This window comes from Puma concolor, chromosome C1, assembly GCF_028749965.1.
Source record: "Puma concolor isolate L17-30 chromosome C1, mPumCon1.1.hap2, whole genome shotgun sequence".
Classification (NCBI taxonomy): domain Eukaryota; kingdom Metazoa; phylum Chordata; class Mammalia; order Carnivora; family Felidae; genus Puma; species Puma concolor.
The window spans coordinates 33,035,982-33,054,577 of record NC_141674.1 but is presented as its reverse complement, the minus strand read 5'-3'; the positions used below and the strand labels follow the sequence as shown (position 1 = coordinate 33,054,577).

The 18,596-nt window shown below is 35.5% G+C and overlaps 1 protein-coding gene across 6 annotated transcripts in view; it reads left to right on the top strand.

Annotated features, from left to right (window-relative positions):
* Positions 1–18,596, top strand: part of FOXJ3 (forkhead box J3) — a 149,415-nt gene that overhangs the window by 63,484 nt on the left and 67,335 nt on the right. The gene's annotated exons all lie outside the window — the stretch shown is intronic.

The following is an 18,596-nucleotide window of genomic DNA, read 5'->3' as shown; positions in this document are numbered from 1 at the left end:
CTACCTCATCCCCATTTTAATTGGTAATCTTCAAGGACCAACTAGGCAGAGACAGCATTCTTTTTAAGCAGTCGAAGTTAGCTAGTGTAGAGCTGGTCTTCTGTTAAAGTTTAGTACTTCTAATCTTGTTTCTCTTTGGTTATTAAGTACTGTATATTAATTTAAATTTGGTTTTTGAACTGCTTGTCAGGAACCACAGTTTGTTATTTATTGCATGTAGGAGGTAGATTTGGTAGATCTTGACACCACATAGAAGTAAATCTTACCCTGAAATAAAATTGTATGTTCCTTGTTTTCTTAGTTGCTGTTTTTTCCTTTGCATTCCGTTTATATCCTGCCACCAGTACACTTTTAGTATTTTATCTACAGAGACTTCTCCTCTTTTTGGTTTTAGTAGTCATATTAACTGCAGTGTTCCCTGAACTTGGTACTAGTTACTTGGCTTCTAAACCTCAGAGTACTCTGTTAGACCATAATTTCATTGTCATGATAAATTATTAGATTAGGACTTTGAGAGAGTGTATCTGTTGGCAAACATGCATTGTTGTTTGGCTGGAACCAGCCGGTGTTTTAAGCTAACCATCCCTGGAAGAATGTTTCTAAAATTTTAGTAAGCCTGGTTATGTTACCACCCTGCTTAAAAGTACTCCCCGTGTCTTGGAGATGTTTCCTTGTGTTGTCAGATACCCTTTATGCTTTTCCTTGATCTGCCTTTCTAGCTATGATTCTCGTTCAAGACCCACTGTGAGGAACTACTTAAAGTTTCTCCTGCCTTTCATATGATCTTCTCTTGCTGCACAAACTCTCTTTCTCTGCTTACCTGGCCTACTCCTTGGGTCTTTTAAGATTGAGCTACAGCATTACTTCTCTGAAGCTTTTCATTTCCACGTACTTCAGCTGAGTTTGTTGTTCCCTCTTGATTTCCTATTACTTTGTCATCATTGCAGTAGCTTCTGACTGTTCGATTCTTGGGTTTACTACCTACAATGTATAGTAACTTTCACAAAGTAGCCAGTGCTGTCTTTCAAAAATGTTAAGCTAGTCACATGTTTTCTGTGTTTAAAATCTTCATTGTTTATCTACTGTCCTTAGGTTAAAGTCTAAACTTATGAGGGTAGGGAATCATGTATATTGTTCACTTTTTAGCTCCAGTTGCTTGGACAGTAGCTGGTGGCACCGAGGGAGGACACACTCTTGTTGAATGAATGAATGTATTGTATCCTCTTCTAGATGGTTAATTTCTTGAGGTTAGAGATGGAGAGTTACTCATTTTCACTATAAAGCAGGCACTCTTAAAAAATGGATGTTTTCTATAGCACCTTCTGTGACCTGCCCCATTAAGTTGGTTCTCAGTAAGATTGAATAAATTATTACTATAGTCTAGTTATTTGTTCCAATTTATTATTTGTCTGTGTTCATAATTCTCCAAGGTTTTGTTTCTTTTCTTTAAAGCAGACTTATTTGTAAAAAAACAATAATAATAATGAATTGTAACTTTTTATATTTGCTTCATTACAATTTTGGGGGGCAGTGAGTATATATGAATCTCAATGAAAATGTTCTTAAGAGTTTAGAGATTATTTTATTAGAGTTCTTTGAGGGCACTAATTGGATTTTATAAATATTTGGTTCAGATTTAATTTTTACATGAGGTTTAAATCATTAAAAAAATAAACCAAAACACCTGAGTGCTTTACTATATTATGTACTAAGTCTTAACCAGTTGGAGATCTATTTTAAAAAGCTTGTGCTGTCAGGTTTTCTTTTGTGCAGAACCTAAAACTTTTCTCCACCTTTAATTAAATAGTGTCGTGGATAAGGCAGATGTAGAAAACATATGTTACTCTTCAACTATTCTTTTTGAATCAGAATTGTCTTAACATGCAACCAAAACAAAATGCAGAAATAAATAGAATCCTGAGAAGTTAATAACAGATTTCAACTTTTACCATTAGTCTCCAGTTTTAAAGTTTGTTTTAATCAAAATGCATCATTGTTATCATTGATTTGGGTCACAATAGTAAATACCATACATTTAATCTTAATAAAGTACAGTATATTAATAATAGATACATTTTTTTTTCCAGTCTCAAGGTGAGATTTAAATACCCATTGTTCTTATTTATTTTGGTCAGAAGTAAATGCTGTAAATCTCATCTTATAAAATTTATATGAATCAAATCATTTTAATTTTTGATATCAAAATATGATTTTTGTTTAAAAATCCCATTGCCTAAAAAACATTTTGAAAAACTTCAGATCTAGCCCATTTGATAGAAGAGGAAACTCAGGCCAGTAAACGAAGGATGACTTGTCCAGGTTTAGTGTGGAATTAGAGCCCAGTTGGCCAGACTTACTTGCAGTCACAGTAACCCAACTACAGACCAACTGAAGGGACTAAACATCTACAGGACGAGCTGGAGCCTGGTTCTACCACGAATGTCTCTTTACATCCCTTAGTTCTGCTAACTTCTCGGATGGCTTCTTTTTTCATCCCAGTTAATGGCAGAGATGACCATCAGCAGCTTCTGGCTTCTATTCTCCTAGTTGATTCTGGCTTCTGTTCTACTAGTTTACTAACCCTTAGCAGAAGGGGGGTGTTTGGTGTCCTCCCCCACCGAGTCACCTGGAATATAGCAAACATCTTAGAATGCCTGCTGAGCAAGCAGAACATACCTGGTTTCTTGGTTCCTTGTTTCTTAGACTAATGCTTTTTCTGCTGTACCAATCTTCCTTGAGAGGGAGACCAAAATGTTAGTTAAGTTTTGGTACTTATGAATTGTTTTTTCTTTTTGTATTACAGTGTTTCCTGGCATTTGAGGAGCTTTTCCAAAACCACCCTCACCACAGTGGGAGAAAACCATTGAGCCAAGGTGGGGTGGGAGTAGTTTTCGGTCTTGGGTATGGGGTGGACTTTAACCCCTTAGGATTTTACTAGCTGCTGCCATGACTCACATTGGGTCCAAGAGGTAGAGGTAGAAGTAGTGTGTCCAGCGTCTTTTTCCCTCTATTTTCATTTGTATGGCTTCCTGTTCAGTGGATTACTGGAGAGATATGAAGGCCGACCTAAACTTGGAAGAGTGTTGATGAATTACAGATATTTTTATATGACTATTTATTCCTGATTCACTTCTTCATTTTCTAGAAATCTTTGTCATAAAAGCCCTTAATATTTGAATCTCTCCCATGTACATTAATGGGCTGACATTGATTTTCCTATGTTCCCTCAAACTAATTTCAAATAGCCACATTTTACTTTCTTTAAAAAGAAACAGAAAATGAAATTACATTTTGCAGCCATAACTCTGTCTTTTGTGGGACAGATTTCTATTTTCTCTCCCCCAACCCCCTTTAAAGTTTATTGATTTATTTTGAGAGAGACAGAGCAAGTGGGGGAGGGGCAGAGAGAGAATTTCAAGTAGGCTCCATGCTGTCAGTGCAGAGTCTGATGTGGGGCTCGAACTCTCATGTATGGTAAGATCATGACCTGAGCCGAAACCAGGGGTGGGACACTTAACCGACTGAGCCACCCAGGTGCCCCTCTTTTCCCTTGATTACAACCATGTTTCTGTATGTTTTAGTCCATCTCCATTTTTTTAAAAATTATTTCTGCCTTTTATCTCTTCTCTTTTCATTAGCTTTATTTTCTGTATTTTTGTCTGTTTTTTTAATCTAATTGTTGTTGTTGTTAAAGTCTTCTTATCCTGCCTTTTATTCACACATGCCTCTTAATTAACTTAAAGGAAGGTAAATATTTTCACATTATGGGAAAACAGAGCCTATCAGCTAAATTTACTTAAAAAAAAAATGTCTTTCTTTGCTTTCTACCTTCATCATTTCTCAACCCTTTTCCCTCTTCTCCAACTCAGAAAAATGGTATTTTGATTTTAAAGGAAATGAAAGATAATAGGAAGTGGTTTCAATAATTGCATAATTAATTAGCAATAGTGGGTTCTAATAGAACTGAGGTGATAGCTAAGAATACCCCGTGAAGGCCACCTGTCTGTTCTGTTCTGGGAAAGATAACTTCAGTGAATTCATAGTAAGAAGAGCTTTTTGGGGCTGGTGGAGGTGATGCTTTTTCTTGCCCAGGGATGGGAAAGTTGTAAAGGCTTCGTGGCTGTGAATATCGGAGTCTCCTGGTTTGTGAGGAAACAAACTCAGCTGCTAGAAAATGAACTTTTGGAAGTTCTGAGACTGTAATTTTTTTCTATTCTTGTCCTCTGTCATGATATGGAGACCATAGCTTAGTTGACTGATGTCTTGTTTTCAAAGGGTATTCTTTTTTTGGCCTTATTAGTATTGTGTTGTATTTATTTATAAATTGTCTCTTATTTGTTGGTATCCTGTTTTGGTCACTTTATTTGTTAAAAGATGTAGAAAAAAATGGAGAGGTTTGAAAGTACATAAGATACAACATTAAGTGATTTAACAGTGTTGTAGCAATCACAGGTGTGTACCATAAAGAAGGAAGATACGAGTGTAATTTTAATACTAATCTTAAAGTAGGTGTATGATTTTTGTGAAGAAGTAGTTAACTTCTTATCTTTGTCTTTGTGTAAAACCAAACAGGAAATAGGCTTTAAAGACAAGAGCAAGAGTTTGGTTAGACAAAAATAAGGGCATCTTATTTATTTGATTGAAAAAAAACACTGGTAGGGTTCCAAGGGATGTTTTAGAGTTTGCCACTTCTGAAGCATTTTAAGGATAGATGAAATTCTTAATCTTTGTGACATGATCAAGTTGAGCTGAGGGACTAGTGAGAACAAAGTTGGGATAGAATCAGGAGTTAAGGGAATTAATGTAAGTACAGTAGTCACCCCTTATCTGCAGGGGATATATTCCAAGACCCCCAGTGGATGCCTGAAACCATGGATAGTACAGAGGCTATATACTATGTCTTTTTCCTATACATACATACCTATGATAACATTTAATTTACAAATTAGGCACAGTAAGAGATTAACAATAATAACTAATGGTAAAATATTAACAATTTTTATAATATACTATGATAAAAATTATGTGAATGTCATGCCCCCCACAAATATCTTATTATCATCTGTTCCCCCTTGTTCTTGTGATGATTGTGAGATGATAAAATGCCTGCCTGCCTGATGGGATGAAGAGAGGTGAATGATGTAGGTATTGTGGTATGTCGCACTGGGCTACTCTTGTCCTTCTGATGATGTTAGAAGGAGGGTCATCTGCTTCTGGACCATAGTTGTGACAAACTGCAGAATGTGAAACTGGGGATAGGGGAGGGACTAGTGTACTCTTATGAGGTCCAAGAATGACAAAAAGGATTGGTACCATGAGTGCATTTTAAGGCAAAGGTGGATTATAAATGTAAGACCGTTCATTAGACAAACCACGATTAGAAAGCCCAGAGTGAGCACAGGCGTTTGAAGAGGTTTGAAAGATTGAGTGAAATAAGAGATATGAGGGTCATATTCAGAGAGAGAGAGAGCGCATTGCAGAAATCGACAGAAGTGCTGCCATAGAGCCTTGACAGTATACTTAGGGCAGTTTAGAGTGGCCTTTTATTTGCACCATACCATATTCTCTCTTCTCTTTTTAAGGGTGGGAGGTAACATTTTGTTGTTGCTGGCCTCCTGTTTTCTTTTCCGTATCTAAACTACTTTAAAAAATAGTATTTTGCCAACAAATGAATTTAAAAAATTATATATGGTAAAATTTACTTTTTGGTGTATAATTCTAGTTGTTTTGACAAATGGATACAATTTAACCAACACTATCATCAAGCTGTGGAATATTACTGTCCGTTGGTAGTCAGCCCTTTCCTCCACTCCCAGGTCACTATTGATCTGTTTTCTGTCCCTGTAATTTTGCCTTTTCCAGAAGTTCATATAAGTGAGACTCATAAAGTAGGTAGCCTTTTGAGTCTGGCTTCTTTCACTTAGCATTATGCATTTGAGTTCCATCTATGTTGTTGTATTAGCAGTTCATTCTGTTTTATTGTATATATTCCATTGTTTAGATTTACCACATTTAATCACCATTTGAAGAACACGTGGGTTGTTGCCAGCCATAATTTCATTTGACCATCAAATTCTTTTCTTTTAGGCTTAGACTCAATAATTAATTTGGCAAATACTAAGATACAGGACAATGTTGAATTAATCTAAACTAATAACCTGTAATAGTCATACTAAACTGCTTTGTGGGTTATATTAAATATAGGTGAGCATTCTGTCTCTTGCAAATCAGTTGTGATACAGTAAACTTTATTTATTTCCAGCTTAAAAAATTAATTTCCAAAAGGACTAAGGGCACTGATGATTTAAAAACAAGATATGGCCAACTATTAATCACTTACTAGAGCATATTATTTTTAAGTATCCTTAACATTTAAGGATATACTATAATTGATACGCTAATTATATATTTTTAATTCAGTGATTAGGGGTAAATTCCTTAACAGTCTTTCCTGAGCAACACTTAGCTTAATTTGATAATCAATATATTTAAAAGTAATAAAAACCTTCACTTGTTCAGCAAGAGTATTCCAGGGAACTGAGCTGGCACCAGAATAATTTTTGTCCATACATTCATTTAGCCAACTAGCCAGCCACGCTGCCTGCCTTTGAGTGCCTCTTGTGTATTCGACTGCTTATAGTCTGTTTTTGTGGTCTGAGTAGAATGACTGTTTAACTTCTGGTCCAAACTAGAGATTGCTAAGAATGAAAGGGGGCACTATCCGTAATTATGCTTAGGAAACAGGTATAAACCAAGACAAACTGGGAAGTATGTTCACTCTGTATGGTACATGCAACTGCTGTACCATGGAACTATGGGCAGTTACAGGCAGTTACCAGCATCCTAAGATGTTGGAAGGTAAACAAAACAAAACAAAGCAAAACAAAACAAAATTTTTAAACTGATTTGCAAATCTAAACTGGGAGAGAAATAAAACATTGAGACAAAATATAAAGTATAAAGCCAAAGAAGTCAGAGACAAAAAGCATCCAGTATTGTGTCTGAGGCTCTTGATGATGTGAATTGAGAGATGAGGATGAGCAGAGAATAGCCTGTGATGATTCACTTTACCAGCGAACCATGTATACTTGGCAGTACGGTTCGTTAAAACATAAAATTCACAGATTTAGCCATTTGGAATGGTTAGCAATTTATGATAGGGACTGTTTTCCCCAGGAGTATGAAATAAATAGTAACTTCTTATGTTTATATTTAATCAGATAATGGCATTAAAAAATATTTTATTAAAAAAATTTTTTTAATGTTTACATATTTCTAAGAGAGAGAGAGAGACACAGAGAGAGAGAGAGAGAGACAGAGCATGAGCGGGGGAGGGGCAGAGAGAGAGGGAGACACAGAATCCGAAGCAGGTTCCGGGCTCTGAGCTGTCAACATGGACAGGGTTCAAGCGCCCAACCTACTGAGCCACCCAGGCACCCCAAAAAGATTTTTTTTTAAGTGATCTCTACACCTAACTTGGGACTCGAACTCACAGCCCTGAGATCAAGAGTTGCACGCTTTTCCAAGTGAGCCAGCCAGGTACCCCATGTGGGATGTCTTGAAGTTGGCAGTTGATTGTTTTTGGAAGATGTGTTCAAAGCTGTACAATTCTAGTTTGTGATCTTTGGGATTTTGCACACTAAGACATTGCAGTTTTCTCCCTCAGGAGGACATTAACCTGCTGTACCAGAATTGTTGACATGAATTAATAACAATTCTACATCTGTATACTACTTTACAGATTAGGGAGTTACTTATAGGTATTATCTCAATCCTTACAATAAACCCCAGTTTTAGATGGTGATCTTTAAGCCCATGGTAGAGTTTTCCATAGAAGATTAGTTTTTGTAAGTGTCACATAATGGAACTTCACGTAGATGAAATCATTCAGTATACAGTTGATCCTTGAAAACACAGATCCACTTATACATGGAATTTTTCAAGAAATAAAGTACTTTAAGTGTATTTTGTTTTTCTTACATTTGTTTTAAACATTGTTTTCCTCTAGCTTACTCTATTGTAAGAATACAGCGTATAATACATATGACACAAAATGTGTTAATTAACTGTTTATGTTATCAGTAAGCCTTCTTCTGGTCACCAGTAGGCTATTAGTTAAGGTATGGGAGAGTCAAAAGTTAAATTTTGATGAACATGCCCCAAAGCATGTTCTCAGGGCAACTGTATTTTCTGTTTATGTCTGACTTCTTTCAGTAATGTCTGTGATGCTGTTGCATATGTCAGTTTTTGTTTATTATTGCTAAGTAGTATTCCATTTATTCATGGATCTGTTGATGGACATTTGGGTAGTTTTCATTTTGGGACTATTAAGAACAGGCTACTAAGAAATTCTTGTACAAGTTTTCTGTGGATATGTGCCTTCATTTCTGTAGAATAATACAGTATTTCTGTGTCAAAGGGCAGGTGGAAGAGTAACTTTATAAGAAACTGCCAAATCCTTTTCTGTAGTAGTTGTGTATTTTAAATTCCCAATAGCAGTGCATGAGAATTTCAGATGCTCCACATCCTGGTCAACAGGTGGTGTCAGCTATCTCTTTAGTTTAGCCATGTTGGGGGGTATGAGGTGGTATCTTGTTATGGTTTTATTTTGAATTTTTTCATGTTGAGCATCTTTCCATGTGCCTATAGGTCATTTGTATATTCTCTCTTCTCAAGATTCCTTTAAAGTCTTTTGCCCTTTTTTTTTTCTTTTTAAAATTTGGTTATCATTATTACTGAGCTGTAGGAGGGTTTTATTGTTTTTTAATGTATTCTGGATACGTTTTTTCTTAGATTTAAATTTTGTAAATATTTTTTCAGACTGGTTTGCCTTTGTTTTTATAATAGTGTCTTAAAACGAGTAGACATTTTGGCTTTTGATGAAGTCTAATTTACCAATTTTTAATTTAATGATTAGTGACTTTTGCATTGAGGAAATCAGCCAAGGCCATAATGATATTATCCTCTATTTTCTTCTGTAGATCTTACATTTTTTTAATTTTAATTTTAATTTTTTAAATTTTATAAAGTAATCTCTGTGCCCAGCGTGGGACTTGAACTCAGGACTCTGAGATCAAGATTTGCCTGCTCTACCGACTGAGCCAGCCAGGCACCCCAGATTTTATGGTTTTAGAGTTAACTTTTAGGTCTGTAACTCATTTGAAATTAATATTTGTGTATGATATGTTTAATCTTCCTGCTGATTTGTCTTTTATATTTATGAAATGTTCTGAAAATACTCTTTTGTTTTGAAGCTTACTTTTTCTTATCCTAATATAACCACTACAGTTTTCTTATGTAGCTTTACGGTATATATTTTCTAGTATTTTGCTGTTGGCCTATACATGCTTTTGTATTTAAAGTATGTCTCTTATAAACAGCATGTAGTTATTGGCTCTTGCCTTTTAAATCCAGTCTAACAATCTCTGCCTTCTAGTTGGGGTGCTTAGTCCATATTTAATATGATTATTCATATGGTTGCAATTTGTTTTTCTTTTGTTTCTTTGTTGCTTCATTTCTGCAACCTTTGGGATTAATCAAATAGTTTAAAGTACTCTCTTTTATCTCCTTTATTGACTTAACTGTGCTCTTTTTATTTTTTGTTAGTCATGCTAGAGCTAAATTCGTAATACTAACTTACCAAAGTCTAGAGGTAATATACCACCTTTCACTTCATATTTCATACTTCATAACGTTTACTACTTACCTTTTCCCACCCACTTGACAAATCCAATAACCTTAGAACAGTACAGTTCTATTTATTTATCTTTTTCTTTCTTTGTGCTGTCATAGCTTATAGTTTTACTTACGACACAAGTCTCACCTTAGGATTGTTTTATTTGCTTTAGATAGCAGTGTTTTAAGGAAATCATGTTGAAGAAAATATTTTCCTAATTATTTACCTTCTCTGATGTTCTTTTCTGTAAATCCAAGTTTCAAGCTGATCTCTTTCCCCTTTAGCCTAATACCATCCTTGGGCATTTTTTATAGTGCACGTCTGCAGAAAACACATGTTGTTGGCTCTTATTTATCTGAAAAGGTCTTTATTTCATCCTCTGAATACTTTTTCTGGATGTGGAATCTTCAGTTTGCAGGGTTTCCCCCACCTTTCAGAACTTTGAAGATGTTCTGTTGTACTTAGCCTTCCTTATTTCTGGTGAAAAGTCAGGTGTCATTTGTATTTTTATTCCCCTGTACCTGTAGTAGACCCATCTTATCCATGGATTTGCTTTCAGCAGTTTCAGTTACCTGTGGTCAGCTGTGTTCCTGAAGCAGATGATCCTCCTTCTGACGTATCGTCAGAAGGTCAGTGGTAGCCTCATGCTGTGTCACAATGCTTACGTCATTCACCTCACTTCATCTCATCATATAGGCATTTTATCATCTCACATCATCGCAGGAAGAAGGGTGAGTATGGCACAATAAGAAATTTTGAGAGAGAGACCACACTCATATAACTTTTATTATAGTATGTTATAATTGTTCTACTTTATTATTATTGTTGTTAATCTTTTATGGTACCTGATTATTATTTTTATTTTTTATTGTGCCTAATTTTTAAATTAAGCTTTATCATCGGTATGTGTGTATAGGAAAAAAACATAGTATGAATAGGGTTTGATGCTATCCAGTTTCAGACATCTGCTGTGGAGGTCTTAGAATGTATTTCCTGTAGATAAGGGGGGCTGTGGTAATGTGCCCCCTTGCTCTCCCCTCTCTGTCTTTTGTGGTTTCCAAGATTTTTCTCTATTTTTAGATTGAAGGAGTTTGTGCCCCAGTGTAATTTTCTTTGTATTTATTCTGCATGGGATTTGCTTATCTTCTAGGATCTACAAAAAGAGGTTTTCATCTAAATTTGGGATATTTGGGTCATTAGTTTTTTCAAAAAATTAGGGCCCTCTTTTCTTTTCTTCTAGTCCAGTTAAAATACAGACTTAAAGTAAAATAAAATATAGACTGTTTGGGGCACCTGGGTGGCTCAGTCATTTAAGCATCTGACTCTTAATTTCGGCTCAGGTCATGATCTCATGTTTCATAAGTTTGAGCCCCACATGGGGCTCTGCACAGATAATGCAGAGTCTGTTTGGGATTCTCTCAACTCCTTTCTTTTCTCTGCCCCTCCCCAGAAATGACTGACATCATTTCATACGTCACTGAGGCTTTATTTTCACTTGTTCTTTTTTCTTTTTATTCCTCATATTAGATCATTTTTACTGATCTATCTTCAGGATTTCTCTTTCACTTTGTCCTATCTGTTAAACATGTCTGGTGAACTTTTTATTCCGGTTACTGGATTTTTAAATCTAGAATTTCCATTGGTCTTTTTTGGGTATGTTCACAGATAATTGGTGAAATTAGTTTAATCAAATGCTTTGATGCTGGACATTAGGGCTTTTTTGTTTGTCCCAGCCAGTTCCTGGACCTGAGACATGCCCAGGAGCTTCTGCTTCATTGTGTTTTTTGTTTTTTTGTTTTTTTTTCATTTTTATAGTAAGAAGATACATAGTACTGCCCTGATCTGTACAGGGTTTAGGAAGCTCCTGAACCTAGTTTATTCTTTCATCTGATTTCTTACATCTTTGATGTTTTCAGATCCTGGGTTTTTAAAGAGTTGTTTTGTTTTGTTTTTGGGAGAGAGAGAGAGAGATCAAGTGAGCATGCATACAAGTTGGGGAGAGGGACAGAGAGAGTCCCAGGTAGGCTCCACACTCAGAATGGAGCCCAACATGGGTCTTGATCCCACAACCCTGGGGTCATGACCCAAGCCAAAATCAAGAGCTAGACGCTTAACCAACTGAGTCACCCAGGTGCCCCTGGATCCTGGGTTTTTATGTTTAAAACAAAGTTATTACAAGAAATGAGAGTTTTAAGAAATAAAGTTATTTTAATGATAAGTTATATTACTGTGTTACTTCCAACTGGTCTCCTTCCTCTAATCTGTTTCCCTGTGCTCTGTCTTCTGCAATGCTACCTTTAGCTATGATATGCAAGTAAAACCACAAACATGTCTCTATTGCCATATTTTCAACTCCAGCCCCCCGCTTCATGCCCCTAAAGTTATATTCAGGCTATACTGCATTATTTTTCTTCCACTTATGATGCAGTTTTATATCTTTTTATTTCTGAAGGTATTTTCATATCTTCATTGTGTTTAAAATAGTCTTTCTTTCCATCTTCTTCATCCTTTGGTGGCCAACTGAAATGTCCATATTACTCTGAACAGTGGGTAACAGTCTTTTTTCTCCCTGTAACAACTTTTCTTCCTTTCTGTTTATTTTCACCTCTCTTCTTGTTATTACCATAGCTCTTTGAGCATACCACTATTATAGTTCTTGAACAATGGTAGCTATCTGTATTTTTATCTGTTATACTCTGTCGTGAGTTTTTTGTTGACAAGGTTTGGGGATTGGGTCTTTGTACTTGACATCTTCATACCCCCATAGCACCTAGCATTTTATCTGTACATAGTGGCTGTTTAATAAACATTTATCACAAGAATGATATTTATCTTTTCCTAGTTAACCAAGAAGTGGCTGTTGTATGTTTCTTAAGGAAACTTTTCTAATTATGCATTAATTCTCTTGGTATTTTATTTTATTTTATTTTTATTTATTTATTTTTTAACGTTTATTTATTTTTTTGGGACAGAGAGAGACAGAGCATGAACGGGGGAGGGGCAGAGAGAGAGGGAGACACAGAATCAGAAACAGGCTCCAGGCTCTGAGCCATCAGCCCAGAGCCCGACGTGGGGCTCGAACTCATGGACCGCGAGATCGTGACCTGGCTGAAGTCGGACGCTTAACCGACTGCGCCACCCAGGCGCCCCTCTCTTGGTATTTTAAATTAAGGATGGTTTTTAGATGTTTAGAAGTTGTCACTTTATTTCTTCTTTTACTCTTGATCAGTAAGGCAGCGTCAAGACAATTTATTTCATTTCTCAACATTAATTTACTAATACGAGTTTAAGAGAATCTTTGGAGTTCTTATTCTTCAAGTAGATGAACTGCTTGACTTTCTCTGACATTAATGACTAGTTAGAACTTGTATCAAAGACTGACATGGTCCAAAGAAATCAAGAGATTTGAGTTCTCTCTGGGCAATACTACTGACTTGGTTTTGTGAAAAGTGACTTTTGACTGTTAAGCATATCACTTTATTAGATTAGAGCTCTTGATTCTTATTTTTTCTTAAATATTTTTTATTGAGATCTAATTCACATGCCATAAGATTTATCGTTTTTTTTTTTTTTAATTTTTTTTTCAACGTTTTTATTTATTTATGGGACAGACAGAGACAGAGCATGAACGGGGGAGGGGCAGAGAGAGAGGGAGAGACAGAATCGGAAACAGGCTCCAGGCTCCAAGCCATCAGCCCAGAGCCTGACGCGGGGCTCGAACTCACAGACTGTGAGATCGTGACCTGGCTGAAGTCGGACACTTAACCGACTGCGCCACCCAGGCGCCCCAAGATTTATCGTTTAAAAGCATATGAGTCAATGGTTTTTAGTATATTTGCAAAGTTGTGGGACCATCACCACTATCTAATTTCAGGACATTTTTATTTTATCACCCCAAAAAGAAACACTTCAGTAGTCATTAGTAGTCATCCTTCATTCTGCCTTTACTCTCCATCTCTATGGATTTGCCAGTTTGGACATTTTATGTGAATAGACTCATTGTATGTGGCCTTTTGTGTCTGGCTTCTTTCATTTAGCGTAAGATTTTCAGGGTCATCTATATTGAAGCATGTAGCAGTATTTCATCCCTTTTTTGTGCCTAAATCATACTCTGTGATATGTATGAACATATCACAATTATTTATCTGTTCATCAATTGATAGACATTTGGGTTGTTTCTACTTTGGTTATCATGAAAAATGCTGCTATGATCATTTTTGTACAAGCTTTTGTATGAACATGTTTTCATTTTTCTACAAATGGGATTGCTGGGTCATATGTTTAATCTTTTGAGGAACTGCCATACTTTTCTGTAGGAACTATATGCCATTTTACATTTTCACAGTTATGAGGCTTCCAGTTTTTTCATACCCTTGCCAACCCTTTTGATTATGCCTTTTTGATTACAGCCATCCCAGTGGGTATGAAGTGGTATCTCATTCTCTTATGCGTTTGATTGCATTGCTCTAACGGTAAATGAGGAGTTTCATTTTTTCATGTGTGTATTGGCCATTCATATATCTCTTTTGGAGAGGTGTCTGTTCAGATCCTTTGGCCATTTTTTAATCAGGTTGTCTTTTGATTAGTGAGTTTTAAGTGTCCTTTATCTATTTTAGGTACAAGTCCGGTATCATATGTGTGTTGCAGGTTTCCTTCCATTGTGCAGGTGTGTTTTCACTGTCTTGATAGTGTCTACTGATAAAACACAGACTTTAAATTTTGAAAAATTTATCAATTTTTCTTTGGTTGTTGTGCTTTTCGTGTCATATCTAAAAAGTCATTGACTAATCCCAGGTAATGAAGATTTATATTTCTTTTTTAAGAGTTATATACTTTCAGTTCTTACATTTAGGTCCCTGATCCATTTTGGGTTAATTTTTATGTGTGCTGTGAAGAGGCCCAATTTCATACTTTTGCATGTGGATATCCAGTTTTCCCAGCACCATTTGTTGAAAAGACTGTTCTTTCCCCATTGTTTTATCTCAGTATTCTGTGGAAAAATCCTTTGGCTGTAAATATACAGGTTTATTTCTAGACTCTTAATTCGGATTACTATAATTTCATACTATTAAAATTAGGAGATGTGAATCTTCCAACTTTTTTCTTCGTTTTCAAGATTGTTTTGACTATTCTAGGTCAAATACATATTTATTTTAGGGTCAGCTTGTTAACTTCTACAAATAAACTGTGATTTTGATAGGAATTGCATTGAATTAGAGATCAATTTGGGGTATATTGCCATCTTAACAATATTAAATCTTCCAGTCCATGAGCACAATATATTTTTACATCCTTTATTCCTTTTAACTTGAATAAAATACTGGGTATGTATAAAAACAAGTAGAGCAGCAGTATCTATAGTCCCATGAACCTCTGGAAGTTCTGAATATTTTAACTATTTTAATAATTTTAGTGTATCTTCAAATAAGACATTTATTGGAGTTAAGCTTGGTAATCATTTATTAAATTATAACTTATGCTAGTTATTAAGCTTGGCTCTGGAGATAAAAGGATGACTAAGAGATCACTGCCATTAAGACTTCTGGTCTAGGGAGGAAATCACTTATAAAGATAATTTCATACAGTATATTAGGTTCAGAGATAAAGATTTCTTGAGAGTTGTTGGCCAGTCTTCACTGTGTAAAGCTTTTTGCTACATAAAAAAGTGATTATGAATTGTGTATTAGCACAACTTTTCCTAGTTGTGATAGCTTATAGAGAAGTTAAAAATAAGTACCGTAAAGGTTCTTAAGACTTTGAATTTTGGATTGTTAGTATCAATAATACATTTTTAATGAATTTTCAGGATTTATGAATTAATAATTACAAAAAAACTTAGAATCAGCATGCCACCTAAAATATTGAAGGAAATAAACAGCATTCATGTAAAGCAAAAGAAAAACTAAAAAAAGAAAAAAAATTCTCTTTAGCTATCTGGACTCCTTTCATGCCTTTTTTTTTTTTTAAACCTAGTCCTGTTTAATTTATTATTGTCTCATAGATCTGTGTGACTTTAGCACCAGAATTTGGCAATTCTGTTGAAGCCTGGGAACCCCTCTCAGAATAATACTTAAATTTAAATAAAATTTAATTTAATTTAACTTCATTTTTATTTTTTATTTTGCATGAGTTGGGGATACAGGCAGAGGGGAGAGAGACAGAATCCCAAACAGGCTCCATGCTCAGTGCGGAGTCCGACACAAGGCTCGGTCCCACAACCTTGGGATTATGACCTGAGTCGAAATCAAGAGTCAGACTCTTCAACCAACTGAGCCACCCACGCTCCCCAGAATAATATTTTACTTAAACCAGAATAATCAGGATGCAAAAGATAAACATTTATATTAAAATTGTTATAAAAATATTATAACAAATTCATGATTCAGTAATCTACATGCTGCTTTAGTAACATTAAATAACAAAATTGAATGTGGCAGCATAGTAGTAGTAGTATTTTTTTTTTTAATTTTTTTTTCAACGTTTATTTATTTTTGGGACAGAGAGAGACAGAGCATGAACAGGGGAGGGGCAGAGAGAGAGGGAGACACAGAATCGGAAACAGGCTCCAGGCTCTGAGCCATCAGCCCAGAGCCTGACGCGGGGCTCGAACTCAGAGACCGCGAGATCGTGACCTGGCTGAAGTCGGACGCTTAACCGACTGCGCCACCCAGGCGCCCCAGTAGTAGTATTTTTGAGTGTGGTAGCCTATTAAATAACAAAAGTAGAAATGAATAATGAGTAGTAATGACTGACCTTTTGAGACAAAAACTATTAATGTGACAGGAATCAAATTGATTTTCATTTGTTCCTTACATTTGTAATGGAAGGACATGCTGAATTTTCAGCATTTTCTCCTTACCCGATTTCATAATGTCCCTGAATCCTGTGCATAGACCCTTGCGGAGTTCATGAATGCCAGGTTAAAAATGCTATTTCCACTCTTTCCTCTGCCTAAAATTGTTTTTTATTCCCTTTTCCTCCTGCCGCATCTGATGATGATCAGCCTGAGATTTAGCTCACTTGTCTCACTTAGCACTTGCTGATTATTTACTTGCCTTTTATTTGCTAGTCACTATTCTGATGTATTTAGAATACATCAGGAAACTGAACAAAATTCTTTGCCCCTGAGAAACGTACAGCCTTATGGGAGAATGACAGTAAACAAATACATAAATTCTATAGAATGTTAGATAATTATAAATGCTGTAGAAAAATATGCAGTAGGATAAAGTGGATTCAGTATGCATTGCCATTTTCAAAAGAGTAATGAGCAAGGTAAGCTGATTGAGAAAATGACTTTTAACAAGAACATGGAAGTGGTGAGAGTTAACAATACAGATATCTTTTCCGTCTCCTTCACCACAGCTGAAGACTGACTTTTTTATTTGTATTCCTAGTGCTAATGTTGTGACTAGCACATACACAATCAGCCCTTCATGAACTGTCATTAAGAGAAAGGTTGTTCACCTTTCTTGTGTCTGTCCATAGTTTGAGAAGTTTAACCAGTTTGGGTGATTGAACGTGTGTCATTTTCCCAGTGGTGGGTTAGATAATATTCAGGTTATATCTAGGCATAGCTTGCTGTTCTTGCATTTACTTTCTGATAAGCCTTACTAAATGTAGTTTGCCTGTTATCATTAATCTTTTGTCTTTTTTTGTGCAAAGTACAAATAAAATAAATGTTAAATGAAAAGATAAAAGTTTAGGATCAGCCAAATTATTTAACTCTCTCAGGCACAGCTCTCTTCAGCAATCAAATGAAAGTTGTAATAGATTATTTCAAAGGTCCTTTTCAGCCCTTTAAATTTAAGATTTGCCAAATATTTTTTTGCTTGCTGTTTGATAGAAATTGTAGGAGATGAGAAAGAATATTGGAAGAGTAATTTGAAGCAATATGTGGTCAAATACTGGAGGAGGAAGTATTTTATATATATTTTATTTAATCCTCAGTACTTCATCAGAGTCCATTGGACCCGGTTCAGTTTTTGAGTATCTCTTTTGAGCAGTTTTGATTCATAAAGATGGTTATTTTATGACTTATATTCTTTCTTAGAAATTTTCTAAAGAACAAATAGAAAATTTATGTATTTAAAAAAATGAATAAAACTTATTCTCTCTTGCAATTACCATGTGATTCCTTTATACATCTAACATGTCTTATGGGATTTTCTTGATCTTATTTTTCCTAAATCTTGAAATGATTGCATCTCCTTATTTCATCATTGCCCATCAGTCCACAATGCCCAGACACTAAAGTAACACGAAAACAAGTTTCAGTACATAACTAAAGGGTGAAAATTTACATATATGTTTTTTGACTGGTAGAATTAAATTAGAAGTCAGTAACAAAAATATATTTTAAAACCCCAAATTAGAAACTAAATGATACATTTCTTTTTTTTTTTTTTAATGTTTATTTATTTTTTGAGAGAGACAGAGACAGAATGCGAGTGGATTAGGGGCAGAGAGAGAGGGAGACACAGAATCCGAAGCAGGCTCCAGGCTCTGAGCTGTCAGCACAGCCTGACGCGGGGCTCGAACTCACGAGCTGTGAGATATCATGACCTGAGCCGAAGTCGGACGCTCAACCGACTGAGCCACCCAGGCGCCCCTAAATAATACATTTCTAAAGTACCTCTGGGTCAACAACAAAAATCATAAGGGATATTAGAAAGTATTTTGAACTGTATGATAATGAGAGCAGAATATATAAAAATTTGTGACATACAGCCAATGCATGTTGAGAAAGAAGCTTAAAACTTTAAATTAGAAAAATCAGAAGAGTCTGAAATCAGTTATGTAAGCATTTACCTTAAGAAGTTAGGAAAATAAAGAGCAAATTCAACCCAAAGTAAGTGGAAGGAAACAATAAAGGTAAAATTAGAAATAAATAAAATAGAAAATGGACAAACAAAAGCAA